General features: G+C 47.1%; 1 long non-coding RNA gene across 1 annotated transcript; it reads left to right on the top strand.

The window, feature by feature from the left end:
• Positions 1–239: 239 nt before the first annotated feature.
• LOC142830676 (uncharacterized) lies at positions 240–18,889 on the top strand. The gene is made up of 4 exons (XR_012906125.1): positions 240–298; positions 15,725–15,775; positions 18,477–18,573; positions 18,794–18,889. It is a non-coding gene; the product is annotated as an uncharacterized LOC142830676 (long non-coding RNA).
• Positions 18,890–19,266: the final 377 nt, after the last annotated feature.

Below are 19,266 nucleotides of genomic sequence, written 5' to 3'. Positions count from 1 at the left end.
AGACTGAAGATAGAAACTGATAACTTTATTTGACGAACAACACTACAGAGATGTTTTATGTGAAATGAGCAGTGCGACAGGATACTGGCTAAGCCAGAACTCTGCCCTTACAGCCTGGCTGAACAGACAGTTGAAGCCAGCTGAGGAAGCTCAGGCCTGAGGGGCTAATGGGAAACAGCTGTGGGCCTCATTAGCCAGCGGGCTACATAAGGCTGCAAGAGAGGCAGGGAGAGGGAAGTCACAGACTGAACCCCACTTAGCAGGAGAGGTTGCTGCAGAACTGATGAAACAAAGTGCTGTAAGTAGAAGGTGGTGGGAAATTGGCACAGAGGGGGCTGGTGTTAGGGGTGGGCAATCTGAGTGCAGGACCACTTTAGCTAGAGGTGCTACAAGAGCTTTGACCCTGCCCTGCCCCCTTCCCTTTGGTTCCTGTTTCCTGCCACAGGCAAGTGTTTCTCTATTGCTCCCATCTAGCTCCCTCCTCTCCTTTCTGGACAGCTGAGTGTTCTCGTTCCAGTGTGCTCTAGCTGGCCAGAGAAGACTGGGGCTAACTGACTTCCTCTTTCCACCCCAGAAGTGAGGCTATGGCTGGGAGTTTCTTGTTCCTATGTTTTCTTGCATGAAAGGCCAATAATTCACACATGCTACAAACTCTATTTTTTCCCCTCCTTCATTTGAGAGTGTCTTATTTCTTTAATTGTTGTATTTACAAAGAATGATGTGTTTCTCAGTGTGGCATTTTGGTTTTTTGTGGGAAGCACTTAGCATGTGTTTGAGATGGAGGTGGATGTTTTTGCACTGTCTGGACAAAGTTGTGATTTATTGCAACTTTTACAAGAACATCACATGTAGCTGTTGTGAAATTAATGCAGTGAGTTATTGCTTCTAAAGACAGCTTACTTGCCACAGCTCTAGTGTTCTTATGTATAAATTAATCACTTCAGTGCAGCTCTATGCTTTGCTAAGACTTCTCCACTGTTTGCCAGTACTTATTTGTAGAAATTAGTATCCATAGAGTGAATCCAACATTTGCAAAGGAAATGGTACTAAGGCAACTAACGAGAAATATTTCTGACTGTTTTGTGCTCCAGGGACACACAAGATGACCCCCCCCCTTTTGTTTTAGTGTCAACTTCTTGTTGACAAAGGCAAAAGAAAATGGGGGGGGGGGAGCGAGGGAAGAAGAGTGTACCTGGAGCAGAAAAGCAGAAGGCAGGGCTGGGGAATGCAAGGGATGGAGCAACTTGTTTTCAAAAGAAAATCCATCTTCCTGCCTAGATTGATAACATGTATTTAGGGAAAGAGATGTTGCTTTTTCTTGCAGCTGGTGCCCAATGGAATGTGCAGCTTAGTAAGAAAAAAAAAGGCAAGTACCTCTGCATTTCAGGCTGAGGGGGAAGTGAAAAGGCCTCTGAGGAGGTGAGGACCCAGACCCATGGCACATAGCTATTTTTTATCATTCAAATAGCTTTTGGGTCATGGCTAACGTCTCCACCATCATGCTGTTTCCCTGTGGTCTTTTGCGCCATGTCCTGGTATCTCATGGCTAAGTCACTAGGGGTATGTCTACACTACAGCACTAATTGGAACTAACTTAATTCAAATTAGTTCGAATTAGCTTAGCTCAAATTAACTAACGCATCTAGACCTAAAAACTAGTTTGAATTAGCATTTTGCTAATACAAACTAGTATGTCCACATTGAGTGGACCCTGAACCGAGGTTAAGGATGACCAGAAGCAGTGCTGGCAGGGCATCAGATTAGGACTTAGTGCGTGGAGCTGCTGTCTCAGGCTAGCCGAGGGCTGTACTTAAAGTGACCCGAGCCCCACCCCAGACAGACAGTTCTCAGGGGTTCCCCACTTGCAAAGCAGTCCTGGCTTGGAGTGCCCTGAGTGCCCACACTCGGCACATCACAACACTCGGCCATCAGCCCGGCTGCACTTGCCGCAGGCTGCCATCTGGGGGGGTGTCAATCGGGGGGGCTGCAGGAGAGCTTCCACCCCGAGGAGCCCACAGAGCCACCCCAGTCCTCCCCATTGCAGGCTTGTACCCCATTCCTCCCTCACCTCCTTCCACTTACCCCTCCCTAGTCCCCTTCCTGATGTACAAAATAAAGGACACGTGTGTTCAAAAATAGAAACTCTCTTTATTGAACAAAACTGGGGGAGACTGGGAAAAGGAGGTGGGAGAGGGGAAGAGGGTGGGAGAACTAAAATGATGTGGGGTTTGGAACAGGTCCCATATGAAGAGAGGCTAAAGAGACTGGGACTTTTCAGCTTACAAAAGAGGAGACTGAGGGGGATATGATAGAGGTCTATAAAATCACGAGTGGTGTGGAGAGGGTGCATCAAGAAAAGTTCTCCATTAGTTCCCATAATAGAAGGACTAGAGGACACCAAATGAAATGAATGGGTAGCAGGCTTCAAACTAATAAGAGAAAGTTCTTTTTCACAAAGCAAATAGTCAACCTGTGGAACTCCTTACTGCAGGAGGCTGTGAAGGCTAGAACTATAACAGGGTATGTCTACACTACCCTCCTAGTTCAAACTAGGAGGGTAATGTAGGCATACCGCACTTGCAAATGAAGCCCGGTATTTGAATTTCCCGGGCTTCATTTGCCTAAGCGGGGAGCCGCCATTTTTAAAACCCCGCTGGTTTGAACCCCATGCAGCGTGGCTACACGGGGCTCGAACTAGGTAGTTCGGACTAGGCTCGTACGGACGAGGTGTAGGAATCCTAGTCCGAACTACCTAGTTCAAGCCCCGTGTAGCCGCGCTGCACGGGGTTCGAACCAGTGGGGTTTTAAAAATGGTGGCTCCCCGCTTAGGCAAATGAAGCCCGGGAAATTCAAATCCCGGGCTTCATTTGCAAGTGTGGTATGCCTACATTACCCCGCTAGTTCAAACTAGTGGGGTAGTGTAGACATACCCACAGAGTTTAAAGAGAAGTGAGATAAATTCATGAAGGTTGGGTCCATGGAGTTCTATTAGCCAGGGGGTAGAAATGGTGTCCCTGGTTTCTGTTTGTAGAAGGCTGGAGATGGATGGCATGAGACACATGCCTTGGTCATTGTCTTTGGTCCATCCCCTCCAGGGTCCCTAGTGTTGGCTGCTGTTGGCAGACATGCTACTGGGCTAGATGGATCTTTGGTCTGACCCAGTACGGCCATTCTAAGCTCAGGGCTCAGGGTCGGGTCTCACTGGACCACCCTGATTTTCATGCAAACCTGCTCCTGGGTGGCCAGGCTGGCAGCTATCCTGCCCTAAATGGCCACTTTCCTGTGCCTACTGCGGAGGTTGTCAGCCGACGGTCATGGCAGTGTGTGTGTGTGTGTGTGTGTTTCTGAGAAAAGGTTTAACGTCCGTGTCTTTACTGCTAGGACCAGGGTCCCATTGCAGAGGGTAGCCAGCAGGCCAACAGATGCCCCTTTATATAGGAAGAGCTTATTACACCTTAGATTTTAGCTGCTAGAACACAGGGTTCCTTTGCAGTGGGCAGCCTGGGAAAGGCTAAAAGGTGCCCCAATGGATCTGTCACCTGGGAGTGACAGAGATCCAACGCCCATGCCTGTTCCTATGCCTGTCCCTTTATGACCGGCTGAAGTTCCTTTAAATTGTGCTTGGTTCTATTACAGCAACTGAAGGAGTCAGGTTAAAGCTTAAACAGTTACAGGTTTATTAAAAGACTTATAAAAGCATATGGTTACAATGGCTATTGCTCTTAACTGTTAACAAATACAGATTTTAAAAATGGTTACAAAGAAAATAAAGATAGAAAATAGAAATAATGGTACCAAGTGACAGCTTAATCTTTAAAGAGCTCTAAGTCTATGTGTACACTTAAGACAAAGGACCACATCCAGGTACAATTTTTACCCCTTTCTGTGCCTCTCGATTCCAGCATGTCAGGCCAGGGCCGGTCTCTCAATTCCTAGGAAAGACAAATACGAGGTGGGCATCCCCTCTGGAACCTTGGGACATCAAACACCTAACCCGACCAGCAGATAGATGGTAGATTGACACTCAAAGTAAATATGCTGCTGGACCCATCTTTATACCCCTGGGGGGCCGTATCCTCTTATCTAAGATGCCGAATTATACTGGGCCATTTTGTGGCGCCAGTTCTTACAAGCAAGTTTCAAGTTAATTTACACTTGCAAAGGAGAACTAAATTGTGAGTACTGGACATTTTTTTTTTTTTTTTTTTTTTTTTACTGGGCGAGAGATTCCTCCCCCCACGGATGGCTGTGTGTTCGTATCAATATGGGTTAAGTCAAGGGCACTCTTTGGCAGCCTCTTGGTCAGCTATTGGCGTATCTCTGTTTACAGCCATTCATGGTCACACAGCCTGGGCCTTCTGCTCTGTGTGCCCTGTATGCTCCAAGCAAGCAAAAATGGATGTTACGGGGGGATCCTGTCTGGCTACAGAGGTTGTGGATGAGGTCCACGATCTCCACATTAGACCAGGTGGGTGCCCGCCTCTTGCGGACCTGGGCAGGCTCCCGGGAGCCGCCAGCCTGGTCCCGGGAAGAGGCGGAGTGCTGGGTGGCAGTGGGTGGCTGGTTCATGCCATGCCAGGTGCAGGGTCTGCTGGCTAGGTCCTGGCAGGCTTGCACCTGGCATGGGCACCGTAGCCAGACCGTGCCCCTTTAAGGGCTCTGGGGCCAGGAGGGGGGGCAAAAAAGTTTTCCTGGTTGTGCCCAGAGTGGCCACCAGGGCAAGCTGGGGAGGGCTAGCCTCCCACTAGTTTGAATTAAGTGGCTACACAGCCCTTAATTCGAATGACTTAATTCAAACTAGGCATTAGTCCTCGTGGAATGAAGTTTACCTAGTTTGAATTAAGCGCTCCGCTAGTTTGTATTAAGTTCGAACTAGTGGTTAGCCTGTGTAGCGCCTATCAAAGTTAATTCAAACTAACGTCTGTTAGTTCAAATTAACTTTGTAGAGTAGACATACCTTTGCTTAGAGGGGTGTGGGTGGGAATGCAGCATGATTTCCTACCTTCATGCAGGCCTACACTTGTCGTTCCATGCTGGTGCCTCCACATTTACTTATTGACACGAAAAATTTAAAATGTGCAGAATCTTAAATTGGGCACAGAACATTGAATTGTTTTGGTGCCAAATGCCCTCGAATATGGGATGCTGGGCAGTGTGAAGGGCCTGTGGTGGGAGGGGTGGAGGGGCAGGGGACTGGGCATGGGGATTTGTGGTGGTCTCTGGGTGATGGGCCTGTGTGGAGGGTGAAGTCACAGAAGACCCTATCAAGGGAGCTTCCCAGAGTGCTGCTAAGGCCAATGCCATTCACTTTCCTGTGCTGTGTGGTTTCTCACTGCTCAATCCTGCTGGGCCAGCTCCTTTGGTCTCTCTTAGCCAAGGCACCAAGCTGAGATCAGTGCCCCTCACCCCCAGAAGTAGTACAGACACTGAAACCCTTCAGGTCCAAGGAAAACATGGTTTTGGGCCCAGCTTCTTGGGATACCACTTCCCAACTGGTATCAGAACCCTCAATGAATTATTTAGGTAAGCCCCCTTTTACACATTGCCCCCTCCCCGCTTGCCCCCCCAGGTAACAATTGTTTACATGGGGTTGGATGGAAAATAAGTGATTTTTATTGATTACTAGCAGTAGGGCTTAAGTGTTAAGTGAGAACAGGCAGAGCAAAGGAGATTGCAAACTCAAAATAACAGAAAAAGCATAGCTACTTCTACACTGAAACCTCAGTACAAATTTATTACAAACTCGGTAGAAGCTCACTCTAAAACTGTTTCCTGTCTCACTAAGCCTTCCAAACCAGGGCTGTTCCTTCCCTCAGCTGTGTCCAGCAAGCCAAAACACACAAAAGCTCCTAAGTTTCCCATTGTTTTAAAGATTTCCACTTTTGCATGGGAAGGTACTTGACTAGTCCCTACCAGTTAGGTAGGTCATGACCAACCACTGCTAAGATCTAAGGACAAAAGGCTATTTACATATGATTGCCCAGACACTGACGCATCCAGCTGTGGAAACACCCTTGACTTTCATTTGCACACTTAAAAACCATAAACCATTCAATGCTCCAGATGTCTAACTTTACACCCCAAAATAAGATTATGGCATGAAGATTGATAGGTTACATGAGGCAATTGGTCCAAACATCTTTGAGTTGCACAGAATTGTATTCATAAGTCCATTTCATAAAATATGAGGAGGGGTCTGTTACAGGGCTGCTGGGAATGAGTGATACTAAGGGGTTACATGGTACTCGGCAGGGGGGCAGTGTGGTAGTCACACAGGCAATGCAAGGCTGGGGTTGAGTGTAGGCAGGAGGGATGTGCAGAGGTTGGGGTGAAGGTGACAAAATGTTGGTTAGGGGCCCTGTATGAGTTAGCATGCAGGAGAGGCAGGGGTTAATAGCAAAATGAGCTCCCCCACCCTTGGACCTCCATCCTGTGCCCCTAGCATCCAAGGGAAATGGGAGGGACACCATGCCTGGGGCAGGGGCCTCTGCATGTTTGCCCGGGGTACCATTATCCTTAAGGTCAGCCCTGGGCATGGACAATAAAAGGCATGGTGATTGCGCAAGAAAGGGTTGCTGGTTGACTTGTGACCAAAGAAGAGGCCTCAGGATGAGGGGCCTGGGTGAGATCTTCGCCAGACCAGACAGAAGCTTTTAATCAAGCCAAGAAATGACCAAGGTGTGAGCAGGTATTCAAGGCTGGTGTTTGAAGTTACAAGAGTAGATTTTTAGTGATAAAGGGGGAAGTAACAGGATTTAAGCATTAACTTGTATGAGAGGGATTAAATATTATACTTAAGTAATGGTTTTTTTGCTTTGAGGGCGGAGGGGAGAACTTGTTACACGGATGGAGTACATTATATTCCCTACCTCTTCTTTTTTCAAATTTTATGAACCTGTATGAGTACAGGGATTGTAAGTTAAAGCACAACATATTTTATGCAAAGTGGCATGTTTCTTGCCTTTTTAGAAGTAAATAATTCAAGAATTTTGCTTAAATTGAAAGTGACAGATTAATATTTAAGCTTCACTGATTGTATCTTTCACTCATTAAAGAGTTGACCCAGAAAAGAAAATTCTGTCTGTCTGCATCTTTTAAAGGTGTTATGAAACATTCCTGTGGGTTCTTTCCAAATATTTTATAACCTTTTGAGCACCAACTTGAGTAATCCATTTAAAATAAATCAAACAGTTCTCAATAGGCTAGAATAAAAGTACCATAAAGCATAATCGCAATTCAATCCTTTTAGAATATTGGGAAGCTATGTTTGTTCAAATTTACCTAGAGAAATCTTTACATTTAGATGAAGTAGTTTCAGTTTTATGTCCTGCCATTGGTTTCAAAAAGGAATTATGCCAAGAGATTAACAGCAGGCTCTTGCCCTATAACTGACAGTTAATTTTATTCAAACAATGTTTTTTATTGCAAGTTTACAATACAGCCAAAGCAAAGTTCTAACACTCAGAATTAAGGAAAGTGTCTGCTTCCTCTATATCCTGGCAAAATATAAACTTCAGAGCAAATATTTAAATAGATGTTCTGATAATGCAGAAAGTAAAAAAGGTTGTACCTTAAATATACTTAAGGATACAATCTTAAAGATCAGGTTTATGAAAGAGGCTTCAGTCACACATTTGATCTACTCAGGAATCCACATTTATGGTAAAGAAAATGGAAGCAATCATTGAGATCTTGCATGATCTAAAAATAGAGTCCTATAAAAAATGGAAGTTAGGACAAATTACAAAGGATGAATATAGGCAAACAACACAGGAATGCAGGGGCAAGATTAGAAAGTCAAAGGCACAAAATAAGCTCATACTAGATACAGGAATAAAGGGAAACAAGAAGACTTTCTGTAAATACATTAGAAGCAAGAGGAAGACCAAGGACTAGGTAGGCCCACTGGTGAGTGAGGAGGGAGTAACAGGAAACTTGGAAATGGCAGAGATGCTTAATGACTTCTTCGTTTAGTCTTCACCAAGAAGTGTGAAGGAATGCCTAATATAGTGAATGCTAGTGGGAAGGGAGTAGGTTTAGAAGATAAAATAAAAAAAGAACAAGTTAAAAATCACCTAGAAAAGTTAGATGCCTGCAAGTCACCAGGGCCTGATGGAATGCATCCTAGAATACTCAAGGAGCTGATAGAGGAGGTAACTGAGCCTCTAGCTATCATCTTTGGAAAAATCATGGGAGAGATTCCAGAAGACTGTAAAAGGGCAAATATAGTAGCCATTTATAAAAAGGGAAATAAGAACAACCCAGGAAACTACAGACCAGGTAGTTTAACTTCTGTGCCAGGGAAGATAATGAAACAAGCAATTAAGGAAACCATCTGTAAACACCTGGGCTGTGTCCAGACTCAGGGGTTTTTTCGAAAAAAGTAGCCTTTTTTTGAAAAAACTTCACCTGCGTCTAGACTGCAGCCACATTCTTTCGAAATTAAATCGAAAGAATGCGGCTTTTCTTTCGACGGCGGTAAACCTCATTCCACGAGGAAGAACGCCTTTTTTGACGGAGATCCGTCAAAAATAAGTGAGTGTGGACGGGGGAGGCCATTTTTTGGAAAATACTGGCCTCCAGGAAGAAGCCCTGGTGGACAATCTGGGGCATGGGTTGCATGTCTGTGGTTCCTGTCTGCAGCCATTTCTTAAAGGGACAGGCACCCTCACAGCCACTTGTTGCAGCAAAGGAGCCAGAGCACACGGCTACTTTGGTGCAGCATGTCCCAGCCCCAAGACCGTCCTGGCCCTTCCACAGAGCCTTTTGGGGACCCAGGCAGGGGCTCCAAATGCCGGGCACCATCCTGGTCTGGGCCAGAGCTCAAGAGCCTGCTGGAGCTCTGGGGAGAGGAGGAGGCCTTACAAGCCCTCAAAAGCCGGCAGCGAAATGCCGACATTTATGGCCGCATGGCAGAAGCCCTGGACCAGAAGGGCCACTACCCCCGCACCCAGGACCAGATGCGCTCCAAAGTAAAAGAGCTGTGCCAGGGGTACGTCAAGGCCAGGGAGGAGAGCTCCCATTCTGGGGCAGCCCCCTACTACTGCCCTTATTACACTGAGCTGGACCAGATCCTGGGTGGTGGTGGGGAAGCACGCACACCACGGCGTTTTGTCCAGTCAGGATTGGCAGACCCTGTGGTGGACACTCCCGAGCAGGACCCAGAGCAGTCTGGAGACGGGGACATGGTGCCAGAGGAGGACAGTGAGGAGACGGCAACCCTCACCCTGGAGCCAGTCACCCAGACCCCAGAGGCCTCCCAGGTGTCATCTGGCGCAGAAGAGGAAGCAGCAGGTGAGTACAGTGAGGTTGTGTAACACCCGGGGGGGGGGGGGGGAGGTAGGTGGGTGCACAGTGGGTGATGCACAAGGGAAACCTGTCATGCTCAGGCTGATGCCCAGGTCACACACAGTGTTACCTTCAGAATGTCTGATTCCCCTGTCTCAAGGGAGACGGCATGCCCTTTTGGACAGCTGTTGCACACATGACTGATTGTGATAGAAATGTAGCCGTGTTACTCTGATCTGAGGAAGTGGGTCTGGCCCATGAAAGCTCATCCCCTAATAAACCATCCTGTTAGTATTTTAAGTGCTACAGAGTCCAGTTTTTTAGGACTGATTGTGTCTTCTTGTTTTCCTCCACAGCCGTACCAGCCGTGCAAGAGGGCCGCAGCACCCCAACCCCACCTCCATCTCGGGGACATGGGAGCCGCAGACACAGGCGTGTGTATGCGGACATCCTGAGGCAGCACGTGGAGGCCGTGCAGGAGCTCAACTCCATCCTGCGAGAGAGGGCGGAGGCAGAGGATCGCTGGCGTGACCGGCTGATGGAGGAGCTGGTCCTGCAGCGCACGTCCCTGACTGCCACTCTCAGGGAGGTCTGCGGCTTGCCTGCTCCTATGCCTGGTCCTGCTCCTCCAGCACCCCATGACCCTGCCCCACCAAACCCCCCTTCCACAACAGCATCCCTTTCCCCCCTTGGACCTCCCTCTCCCCCAGTCCCCCCAGTTCCCCAGCCCCTCTCTCCCCCTGGCCTTCCTCTCCCCCAGGCCTCCACGTCCCAAGAGCACCCCAGCCAGCCAACCGACAGGTGCACCACCCGATCCCGTGGCCATGGTGCACCCCGAACACGAGGCCCAGGCAGGAGAGGGAAATCAGGCAAGCACCGTGCAACCTGATCCCCTTCCCCCCCTCCAGGTTTCAAGTCCCCTTCCCCCCCTCCAGGTTTCAAGCACCCCCCATCACCCCAGTTAAATCACAAAGAAAGGGTTCAACAAAAGGTTTATTGTACATAGTTTTGTCAACATCAAAAATGGAAAAAAAGCTTTTTTATGTTTGCAACACTTATACTATTTTTTGAGAGAGATTTAAAAAAATTAAACAGAACATATTATTTTGCGACAAACCCTGGTGTTAATGATTTCTCCAAACAGGGTCAGGAGATGGGTTGTGGAGGGAAGCTTCTTTTGGGCCAGGGCCCAGTCCCCAGGCAGAATCCCCTCAGAGTCAGTGGCCTCCACTTGAGAATTGCTCCCGTAGGGCCTCCCGTATGCCAACAGCAGACCGGTGAGCCTGGTGGATGGCAGCTGTCGGGGGGCTGGGCAAAGTTCCTCTCCTGGCCATCAGCACCTCTACCCCACCCTGGTAGGAAGGCCTCCCCTTTCCTCTCCACCAGGTTATGGAGAAGGCAACACGCAGCCACCACCTCAGGGATGTTGCACTCCCCCATGTCTAGGCATGTGAGCAAGCACCGGAATCTGCCTTTTAAACGTCCGAATGCACATTCCACCTGGTTGCGAGCCCGGTTAAGGTGAGCATTAAACTGCTCCTTGCTCGCATCCAGGTGGCCGGTGTAGGGCTTCATCAGCCACGGCATCAGGGGGTAGGCGGCATCAGCCACTATGCACACCGGCATGTGCACATCCCCAACCGCAAAGTCGTGATGCGTGAAAAATGTTCCTGCCTGAAGCCTCCGGTAGAGGTACGAGTTCCTGAAGATGCGGGCATCATGTGCCCGCCCTGACCACCGAACACAAATGTCCGAAAACTGGCCACGATGGTCGACCAGGGCCTGGGGGACCATAGAAAAGTAGCCCTTTCTGTTAATGAATTGGGCTGCTCGATGGGGCGGTGCATGGATTGGAATGTGTCCCCCCATCGAGCGCTCCTCCACAATTCGGGAAGCCAAGGGCAGCAAAGCCGGCCATGACGCTGTCCAGATCTTGTAGACAGATGAGCCTGTTGAGCAGCTCCTAATTGATGGCCCTCACCACGTGCAGAACGAGACAGACAACAAAATGTTAGAAGGGGTGCCTTATCTCTTAGGAGGAGAACCCACCGCCCACCTTCCCTCTCAAACACCCTGGGAATCCCCTCCTCAGAACCCCCCCCCACAATTCAGGGTGATTGGAGGAGCTCCCTCCCACTCCCACTCCACTTTGCCCTTCCTGACAGTCGCCCTTCCCCCCACCCCAAACTGTGACTGTCCCCAGACAATGACTTACCTCCATCAGGATGGATCCAACGGTAGACCTGCCCACTCCAAATTGGTGTCCCACGGAGCGGTAGCTGTCGGGGGTTGCCAGCTTCCAGAGGGCAATGGCGACCCTCTTTTCCAGGGGGATAGTGGGCCGCAGGTGGGTGTCTTGCCGTTGCAGAGCAGGGGCAAGCCAGGTACACAGCTCCTGGAAAGTGGTCTTTCGCATCCTGAAGTTGCGTAGCCACTCTTGGTCATCCCAGATCTCCATCACGAGCCGGTCCCACCAGTCAGAGCTGGTGTCAAGCCTCCAAACACGCCTGTCCACAAAGAAGTTTGGAGGCAAGGGCAGTGCGGCTGCTTGATGGAGGAGCCCTTCGTACCTCTGGTCTGGGTCCAGCTGGGGAAGTAGCCTCATGACTGTGTCATGCAGATGCAGCAACAGTTGCAGTATGATGGTGTGGGGCCATCGCCTGCCCAGGGGCAGCTCTGGCACCATGCCACAAAAATGGGTCTAAACCAGAAAAACCTCCACAGAAAAAAGCTGCTGGGGTGTCCCAGGAAGCTGAGCACTCCAAACCAGCACTGCAATGCCTTGCTTACCTCCTAGAGGGACAGCAAAGGCAGCTGCAGGAGCAGAGCAACGGGTGTTCAGGAGTGTCCCTTTCACCACACGGCGTCTCTGCAAAGGGCAGGCAGCAGCACCCAGAAGGAAATGCTGCCCCCATGCCCTGGCAGAAGCGGTTCCGGGTGGCTTTGAATTTCGAAAGAGCGTCCAGCAGTCAGGACACTCTTTTTTCAAAAAAGCGGATCGATTTTCCGATCCGCGTATTGTAGTCTAGACGCGTTCTTTCGAAAGAGGCTTGCAGTCTAGACATAGCCTTGGAAGGTGATAAGGAACAGCCAGCATAGATTTGTAAAGAATACATCATGTCAAACCCATCTAATAGCTTTATTTGTTAGGATAACGAGTCTTGTGGATAAGGGAGAAGCAGTCTATGTGGTATACCTAGACTTTAGTAAGGCATTTGATACAGACTAACATGATTCTTATCAAACTAGGCAAATACAACTGAGATGGGGCTACTATAAGGTGGGTGCATAACTGGTTGAGCATTGGCCTGCTAAGCCCAGGGTTGTGAGTTCAAGCCTTGCAGAGGCCATTTAGGCATTTGAGGAAAAATTTGTCAGGGATGGTATTCAGAGTAGTTATTAATGGTTCTCAATCCTGCTGGTAAGGTATAACTAGTGGGGTTCTGCAGAGGTCTGTTTTGGGACTGGCCCTGTTCAATTTCTTCAATGATTTAGATAGTGGCATTGAAAGTACTCTTATTAGTTTGCAGATGATCCCAAGCTGGGAGAGGTTATAACTGCTTTGGAGGATAGGGTCATAATTCAAAATCTGGAGAAATTGGAGACATGGTCTGAGGTAAACAGGATGAAGTTAATAAAAACATGCAAAGTGCTCCACTTAGAAAGGAACAATCAATTTCACATATACAGAATGGGAAGCAACTGTCTAGGAAGGAGTACTGTAGAAAGGGATCGAGGGGTAATAGTTGGCACAAGCTAAATGAATCAATAGTGTAATGATGTTGTGTAAAAAAAGCAAACATGATTCCTGGATGCATTAACAGGTGTGTTGTAAGCAAGACATGAGAAGTCATTCTTCCGCTCTACTCTGCACTGGTTAGGCCTCAGTTGGAGTATTGTCCAGTTTTGGGCACCACATTTCAAGCAAGATGTGGAGAAATTGGAGAGGGTCCAGAGAAGAGCAACAAGAATGATTAAACATCTAGAGAACATGACCTATCAAGGAAGGCTGAAAGAATTGGGTTTGTTTAGTCTGGGAAAGAGAAGATTGAAGGGGGACATGATAGCAGTTTTCAGGTATCTAAAAGGGTCTCATGAGGAGGGAGAGAACTTGTTCATCTTGGCCTCTGAGGATAGAGCAAGAAGCAATGGGCTTAAACTGCAGCAAGGGTGGTTTAGTTGGACATTAGTTCCTAACTGTCAGGGTGGTTAAACACTGGAATAATTTGCCCAGGGAGGTTGTGGAATCTCCATCTGTGGAGATATTTACCGTATATTCCGGCATACAAGACGACCTCTGAAGTTAAAAAACATCCCCCAAAAATCAGGGGTCGTCTTGTACGCCGGATGCCCCGCCGCCGGAGCCCCTCTGCAGCTTTGAAAGCCTCGGGGGAAGCCGGCGGCGGGGCATCCCAGGCGCGCATGGGCTGCCCGCCCGCCGGAGCCCCTCCGCGGCTTTGAAAGCCTCGGGGGAAGCCGGAGGGGGGGCAGCCCATGCGCGCCTGGGATGCCCCGCCGCCGGCTTCCCCCGAGGCTTTCAAAGCCGCGGAGGGGCTCCGGCGGGGGGGGGGGGGGAGCAGCCCAGGCGCTCCTGGCGGCTTTGCTCCCGGTGCCTCTGGTCTGCTGGGGACCATCTCCAGCAGACCAGGGACACCGGGAGCAAAGGAGGCGGAGGGGCGCTGGGGTATAAGATGAAACCCTATCTTTTAACTAAAAAGATAGGGGGTCGTCTTATACGCCCAGTCGCCCTATACGCCGGAAAATACGGTAAGAGTAGGTTAGATAAATGTCTATTAGGGATGGTCTAGACAGTATTTGGTCCTGCCATGAGGGCAGGGCAGGGCACTGCACTTGATGACCTCTCGAGGTCCCTTTCAGTCCAAGTATTCTATGATTGTGGAGTGGTCATTGATAAATTGGAGAACCTTGTGATTAAGTGTGTTTACAATACACTGGTTGAAGGAATAGAATGTCATAATTTAGAACACTCATAACTAAATTCTTTCCAGTAGTATTTACATTTAAAGAAGAGGAAACATTTCTAAGGTCTTTTAAGGTATGAAAAATAGAATGTATGTTAAAACAAGTCATCTAGAAAAAGTAATCTCAAGTTTTGCATAATTAATAGAGATGAATAATCTTATAGGTTAGTATGTAAGCATGCTGTAGGAAGGCTATTTATCCTTAAGGATGCAAACATCTGTCTAATCTGAGATTTTAGCCACTTTTTTACCCAATTAAAGTTTGTAAAAGGATTTTAGACTTTTGTTGTACAAAAAGTTGTTTTCTAAAACTAAAATAGGATCTGTGATTGTGAGTGTTCTCACAATCCAGTGAAAGTCACTGTAGCTGTTGCTCACAAGAGCTCCCCCCAAGTTAAAAATATTTCTGGAAAGAGTTGTAAGCTAGCAAAAACACTATGACATGTTCTGATGACTGAATATGGTTTTTAAAAGTTGACTCAGAATAGGAATCCACTGGTAATGCTTTCTCATTAATCAAAGTGACAATTGACTTATTACTCCTCCTCCTACACTATGATCCATTGCAACGTAGCATTCCTCAGTTTTCAGGAATTAAAATTGTTCTGGGGTTTAGGCTGTGTCTAAACTAGAATGTTACATTAACAATCGGACCGAAGGTGTACTCAAAGATCATTGTGCACCTGCTTGTGAACTTCGGCAAGGAGTGCTTCAGCGAAGTTTCTGGTGTAAAATTTCATGAGCCTTGAACAAAGGTAAGCTGGCTCACTTTTGGCACTTCAACATCCCTAGGTTGAATCTGTTGATCTGTAAAAGTCCCTACATGCAATATCCAGTACAGGCCAGTGTTCCTAAACATGGGTGCATCATGCACCTTCTGTGACCACCCTGTGGTATGATGTCTGAAATGACAAAGCTTGCAGTAAAATAGAGCCTCTTCTATTGACGTAGCAAGGTGATCTAGGGCTAAAATAGAGATACATGCTGTCTGTTCTCCTGCCATAATCAGGAAATTGCCTGCAAAGCCATCCACTTGCTCTTGGCATAGCTCTGCTGCCTGTCATGACTTTTTTGCTCCATGCCTGGAGCAATCTGTGTGTAGGTATTAAGTTTCTTGAGGCTGACTGCATAGCCTCTTCTTTTCAAAGCCCTAGGAGATCCAAGAACTCTGGTGTACTCCAAGCAGGAGTGCATCTGCTGTGGGAAGCCAGCTCTCCATGCCAAGCAAACAGGAAGAATAATTGCTAAAATGTTGGGGCTTTAAAGGGGAAGAGTCACATGTCTATGTACCTGGCTGCAAGGCAGCAGAGTTGAAATGGTGGCCAGAGATGTTACCATGGGCATTGTGGGATACCTCCTGGAGGTCACTTCAGGTGACAATAAGCAACACACTGATTACATTCATGCTTTGCTGCTCAAACTATATATTCCTAAACACTATGCCTCTTTTCAAGGTGTGGATTTAAATGTATGGGAGGAGCACTGCAGTTTGTACACCTCCACAGGTAGGCTATTGTAAACTGACTTTTGTCGACTAAGCTCTGCAGTGTAAACACAGCCTTATATGTAACCTTTTCCCCTCAACTATCAGAGGGATAGCCGTGTTAGTCTGGATCTGCAAAGGGACAAGGAGTCCTGTAGCACCTTATAGACTAACAGATGTATTGGAGCATAAGCTTTTGTGGGCAAAGACCCACTTAGTCAGATGCATGTAGTGGAAATATCCAGACTCAGGTATAAATATGCAGGCCAGAATCAAACTAGAGATAATAAGATTAAGGCCCACTTCTAGCAGCTGATCTGGAGGTGTGAATTCCAAGAGGAGAAGTTGCTTTTGTAGTTAGCTAGCCATTCACAGTCTGTTTAATCCTGATCTGATGGTGTCAAGCTGCTGGTGTCAAACTTGCAGATGAACTGTAGCTCAGCAGTTTCTCTTTGGAAACTTCAAGACCAGACTTCAGTCATCTTTACTGAATTTTGTTGCAAACTGTAACAATTTCAATAAGAAACCTTTGTTTTGCTCAGATGTTTATGCTATGTCTTTCGAGCATACGACTGTCAAAGTCTGTAAGTCCTGTCTTAAGCATATTTTCTGTGTGCATATGGCAACACGACAGGCTAACAGATGTGCGCTTGTGTTTCCACTCCCTACCCCACATCTTTTATGACCCAGCTAGTTTATTTTTAAACCGTATTTTAAAACCTTTCGTATCAGATGTGCTACCACAGACCATCTTTTTATGGTTACAAACTAAGTTATAGCTAAACTGCATGTAATGTTGGAGTAACTTATTTGGGGGGCAGGGTGAATAAATCTCACCTGAGACACATAATTTACACTGACATAAGCCATAACTACACTGGTTTAGAGTGGCTGTTAGAAAGAATAAATACAATAAATTCCCTAGGGCATATGTGCCAGAGATTCCAATAGCCTGAAAAAATAGTGCCTGGGGGGTGGGAGCAGGGGAATGTTTATCATCTACCTTTCTGAATATTTGTGCTATGAATTAAACTCATGTTGCATATCAAAGTATTAAACCATTTTACACTTCATTCCTATTTTACTAAATTGTTTTTCTGTGCTTTTTTTACCATGCTAATAAGAATTGTTACATTGTGAAGGTAATCAAACATGAATTGGAAGGAAAATAGAGAACTAGGATGGGGCTACATACAATCCTGTCTATCTGATGCTTTTCATATTTGTCTGGCAGGACCTTTGAGACACAAGCTTTGAATGGCTTGTATTTTAAAAAACAGGCTTTTTAATATGTAAAGAGAATTATATGGAAACTGTAGTAATGGAAAAAATATGTAGTGGGCTACATCAGGAAGATATTCATAAAAACCCTAGTAAAAACTTATTGGGCAACAGAGGTCCTATACAGCAAGAATTAAGACAGAATGCCCACTTATTAGGGACACTTTTTGAAGACTGTGTGATGCCACAGGACAACTTTGATGAATTTGGAGGGACCTTTCATATGAATACCCAATTACAAATCCTTTCCTCATATTGGCAAACACTTTCTTACTAAAATAGTGTCATTGTATCCTGTGGGCAGTGGCTCCAACACGAAAGTCACATACTGCAATTACCTGAGTATAGGATTCCATGACAGTTAGCCACTGCTTGTTGATTTTTTGTGGGAACACTTAACATCTTTGTCCAGGTACTAAGAAGCAGATGAATTTGTAGGGAATAATTCTGACACTGGGTGCAGGTGAAAACCAGCAGAGGATTTATTGGTTCACACAGCTAGTGGAGTACCCACCAGGGGTTAACCTGGTGAGCATTAACTTTAGAATTCAGTGGTCCCCAACCTTTTGGAGCTCCTGGGTGCCTGGGGGGCAGGGTCCGCTCACATGCTGGGTGCCAAGGGGGCTGGGCTGCAACTGTGCTGCATGCCCAGAGGTGGGGCCGCCCACACGCCGTGCACCCGGGTCCGGAACAGCCCATGTCCCGTGTGCCTGGGGGTGGGGCTGTCACTGTCTATGCACTGCATGTCCAGAGCTGGCACCTGTGCCATGCACCCAAGAGCCGGCAGGGTCCATGTGCCTGGTGGTGGGGCCACCTATGTGCTGCGTGCCCAGGGCCAGCACTGCCCCTATGCCATGCGCCCGGGTTGGCACCACCCATGCACTGCAAGCCTGGGGCTGGCACAGCCCTTGCGCCCAGGGGCTGGCACTGCACATATGCTGCATGCCCAAGGGCAGGGCCGGCCCCAATCACTCGGCAAGTGCACAAATGGCCTGGCGAGTGCCATGGCACCCGTGGACACCATGTTGGGGACCACAGCATTAGATTATATAGGCAGCAGAGGGGAAGTGATTTGATAAGACTAGCGGTGGAAATGAGATGGGCACATAAGCCAATGAACTATGAAGGTTTCATAGGATATCCGCCCATCTCCAGTTAAACATCACTAATACAAGTTATTCCTAAAAAGCTAAATGAGCCAACATAAACAAAGGCATGTTGATGGTCATTTTGTTGGCCAGAAATGTAATGCATCTACTGCAGGGGTGATATTGCCGTGGCGCGATCTTTGGGATTCAAGCTTATTTTCTAGGAATAAAGCAGACTGTGGAAAAACAATCCTGCTCGGTTGTTTGGTACTGGCCTTATCAAAGTGAGGCCCTTTTTGGAACATGGTTTCCAGGACGACCAGGGTCAAGTTAACTTCTGTGATGTATTCTCAGGCTTGTCTAATGATTTAGGATTGGAGTTCTCAGCAAGATACCATGGGCTTCCTCAGTTTACCCCTACATATTGAGAAGAGGAATCTGAAGACACTAGGCCAGTCTGAAAATTGAGGGCCCAATGTGTCACTGCTGGAATAAGTGGGGTAAAAACAACTGGTCAAATGGAATATGTCAGTGTAGCAAGACATATACTTATGTATTTATAATGTAATTATACAGACCTGAAATGTTTTGCATATTGTACAGATTGTGTACATTGTCAGCTGTTTTTTGCAGCATAATATGCACCAATAACTGATTTGCTCTTCCAACAGGCAGTTCCAGAATCTGCGGCATGATGCCTGTCTATCACTGGATAGATTAAATCAAACAGATTAACCAATGTAATAGAGTGGAAATGTGCAACTTTGGCTCACTCTTTTCCTTTCTGTGGGGCAGGGAGATCTGGGAAAATGGGAGCAGAGGGAACAATTAATGAAGTTTGACTATGAAATAGTTTGTGTCTATGGTAGACAGGCTCACAAAGCTGTGAAAAATCCTGCTGTTGGGGTCAGGTGGGAAGTATTTTGCTAAAAGTGAAACCCTGCTTTTCAAAACATTCATACAATGTAAAAAACCCTCTCTTCTCTAACTCAGTTTTACTCTTAAATATCTGTCGGTCTTGTCTGGGGTTTTATCTTTTGTGAGTATGGTGTTCTGTTAACCTAATCACATTAGTTTGCATTAATGTTCTTTTGTCTTTAGTGAGCTACCTGTTCAAATGCACTTTCTTTGCTCATTGAATGAA

This window comes from Pelodiscus sinensis, chromosome 9, assembly GCF_049634645.1.
Source record: "Pelodiscus sinensis isolate JC-2024 chromosome 9, ASM4963464v1, whole genome shotgun sequence".
Lineage (NCBI taxonomy): Eukaryota > Metazoa > Chordata > Testudines > Trionychidae > Pelodiscus > Pelodiscus sinensis.
The sequence above is the reverse complement of the archived record's forward strand: the minus strand, read 5'-3'. Positions and strand labels throughout refer to the sequence as shown.